The 3,328-nt window shown below is 33.5% G+C and overlaps 1 long non-coding RNA gene across 1 annotated transcript; it reads right to left on the bottom strand.

Annotated features, from left to right (window-relative positions):
* Nucleotides 1–320: 320 nt before the first annotated feature.
* On the bottom strand, nt 321–2,706 carry LOC141482653 (uncharacterized). Its single transcript, XR_012465639.1, has 2 exons — nt 1,582–2,706; nt 321–507 (listed from the first exon to the last, which is right to left on the bottom strand). It is a non-coding gene; the product is annotated as an uncharacterized lncRNA (long non-coding RNA).
* Between the last annotated feature and the right edge of the window lie 622 nt (nt 2,707–3,328).

Here is a 3,328-nt window from a genome sequence, read left to right as displayed (position 1 = left end):
TGTATAATTCACAATTTTTTTCTGTGACGGGAAAAACGACGATTTCCCGGGTAAAAAAGTAATTTCATGAAAAGTGACATTTTGCTACATGTCATCAGAGATAAAATGTCAAACTTTTTCCCGTCACATAAAAAAACAATAACTACCTGAAAAATCTGATTCACGATTTGAGAAGTGGCATTTTCATTCGATATTGAAAACAGAAATTGATTTCTTTGAATATTTTATTTTTTCTATTTCATTTGATATTCTGTACTGTTATAGTTTCGTTTAAATATTTCTAGATTCAAGAAATATTTTTTTTATTCAGTCTCATGATACAAATAATACCTGGTGATATATTACAAATATATATTTTTATAAAATATTTATTTTGACTTTCCAATAAAATGTTTTTAATAAACAATATTATTTCAATTGTTGCTTTATTTGTTCCAACCAATGTTTTTCTTTTCCATCAGCTCTCTCTTTGACAATGGGTAAAGATGTGCTGCTGCTACAATGTTCCTGTATAAATCACGTAGAGTGTTAATTTGTTTAGTTTTTACAAACATGTATTCGTCCTAGACTAACTTTAGAACCTAGTTGAATACTATTGTATTTTTTTAGTTCAATGAAGAATGTTCTCACTAATGACGATGAGTAACGATGACATTGGAACCTTTGGTGTGAAAGTTGAATAACTTTTTTCGAGATCAATTGCCCTAACACCAAACTGATATTTTTGCACTCGATGCGCGTTTCGCCAACAAAGTTAGCATCCTCAGGAGAAGAAAATTGATACCTAGTCTAGTCTGGTTGGTAATCCAAAAGATAGACTAGAAAACACAGAAAGGTCGGGGATTTACGAAATCAGTTGTCAAGATTGCAACAGCAAATACATCGGCCAGAGCCGACGAGCAATTAAAACCCGCTTCAAGGAACATTGGGCACACATGAAATACGAAAGGATAGAAAAATCCAGTGTCGCTCAACATGCTCTAGACAAGGACCACAGAATTGGTGAAAACAATCTGAAACTGATTAAGCATGTGCATGACACCAGGCTACTCGATGCATGTGAGAGTCTAGAAATAGCAAAATGTAAGATCAGCATGAATGGCGATAAGGGACCCATCCCGTTTAGCCCGCTTTTTAATATTCTGTTAGGAAGAGAATAATTACTAAGAACTTGCAGGTAGTTAATTACCGAGAAATTCCATATTTGACTTCAGGTATACAATCTCAGGTAACAAATTTTAGTATATAAGATTAACCAGACTAGACTAGGTATCAATTTTCTTCTCCTGAGGATGCTAACTTTGTTGGCGAAACGCGCGTCGAGTGCAAAAATATCAGTTTGGTGTTAGGGCAATTGATCTCGAAAAAAGTTATTCAATGTTCTCACTGTTTAGATAAAGTTCATATAAATAAAATAAAGTGTGTAAATAAGCAATGGCTACATTTATCTCAACAGCTCTGACTGCTCGGTAACAATCCATTTTTCAAATTAGATTGAAGCTGTAGATGGAAACAGAGTTGATTCCTGTTCAGTGAAGTATTGTTTCTTTAGAATTATCGACTACTTTAATAGATACTAACCTGAATTCGTCATAACTTTTAGATGTTACTACCGCCCTCAACTTTGCATCATTTCGTATCCAGTACATTTTATCATTATCTATAGAATTATGTAGTTCTTTATATAAATTCAAGTTATTACTTGACATCTTTGTACATAAACCCAAGAGATTGGAATAACACGACAGACTTGAGTTTCTAACAAACTTTGTTTAATCAATACCTGTCGGTATGGTAACCATTTCATAGATGAATTGAGGGTGTTTTTAAATGAATAATGGATACTGAAAATTAACTTCGAATACTAGATCGCAGAATCTTTAGACCAACGTCATTTCAGCGAACCTAGAACAAACCTTAGGTTTGTTCTGGATCTACGAAATTCAGGTTCTCGGACGTCAGGATCTTGCGCAATTGATATAGAGCATTCTGGTTTATTGAGGATGAGTTCGGATTGATGAATCCTCTGTTCTGGTTTCGACTGCGAAATGATCCTAAACTGAATGGAAGGGGTTATATTTTTAGGAGTGATTAATTTTTGGGAAAGAGAGTTTTTGGCTTTCTACTACTCCATCTTGATACAAAAAAAAGGATGAGGGAATCTTCCAAAGAAAGGAAGGAAGTAATCAATTTGAAAATAAGTAACTCTATACATGGATGTGTAGATCATGCAAAGAAGTAACTTTCAGACACAAACTGAAAGAAAGTCCTCCTGAAACAGCTACTTTCATATGAACATTGAATTACACGAAGAAAAAAATTCTTTCGAAACAAATACTTCTATATGAATACTGAATTATACAGAAGATACTTTTCTCTACTCAGTTTGTATTTCAAACATTCGTTGTGGAATAAAAATCAGATATCATTCACATGAGTTCTACTTTAAATGAATGGTAACAAATTGCACTTACATGGAACACTGCCATCCTCACTGGCATACATCGATGTTTCGCCTTAAGACACTTGCCCTAAGGCTCTTCAGTACCAAATTGGATAACATTATAGAAAATACACACAATTCAATCATGAATTACGATTTTGAATGTCACGGAATCTGCTTATCTGCTTATGTCATCGATGACATCGTAATGACATCCATTCACCTATTTAATTTAATCCCAGCCAAGAGGAATCTTATTTGAATTGAAGGGGTTATATATTTAAGAGTGATTAATTTTTGGGAAAGAAAGTTTTTGGCATTCTACTACTCCATTTCGATAAAAAAAGGATGCACATGTAAGTGCAATTTGTTACCATTCATTCAAAGTAGAACTCATGTGAATGATATCTGATTTTTATTCCACAACGAATGTTTGAAATACAAACTGAGTAGAGAGAAGTATCTTCTGTATAATTCAGTGTTCATATAGAAGTATTTGTTTCGAAAGAATTTTTTTCTTTCGTGTAATTCAATATTTATATGAAAGTAGCTGTTTCTGGAGGACTTTCTTTCAGTTTGTGTCTGAAAGTTACTTCTTTGCATGATCTACACATCCATGTATAGAGTTACTTATTTTCAAATTGATTACTTCCTTCCTTTCTTTGGAAGATTCCCTCATCCTTTTTTTTTGTATCAAGATGGAGTAGTAGAAAGCCAAAAACTTTCTTTCCCAAAAAGATCCTAACAATCTTGAACCGTCCAGAATCGTTCTTGCTCTCGAGGCTGAACTGTTGGAGAACTGTTCCCGTTGCTCATGCGCATTCATACGGAAATTTGGGCAATTTTCTAGAATGTTTATTTTAATTTATTTGATTCGAATAATTG

Source organism: Leptinotarsa decemlineata, unplaced genomic scaffold (genome assembly GCF_025532065.1).
Source record: "Leptinotarsa decemlineata unplaced genomic scaffold, Ldec_3_MD MMD2_tig00001719_RagTag_RagTag, whole genome shotgun sequence".
Taxonomy (NCBI): domain Eukaryota; kingdom Metazoa; phylum Arthropoda; class Insecta; order Coleoptera; family Chrysomelidae; genus Leptinotarsa; species Leptinotarsa decemlineata.
Note: the sequence above shows the minus strand (reverse complement) of the source record. Positions and strands in the feature narration are given on the sequence as shown.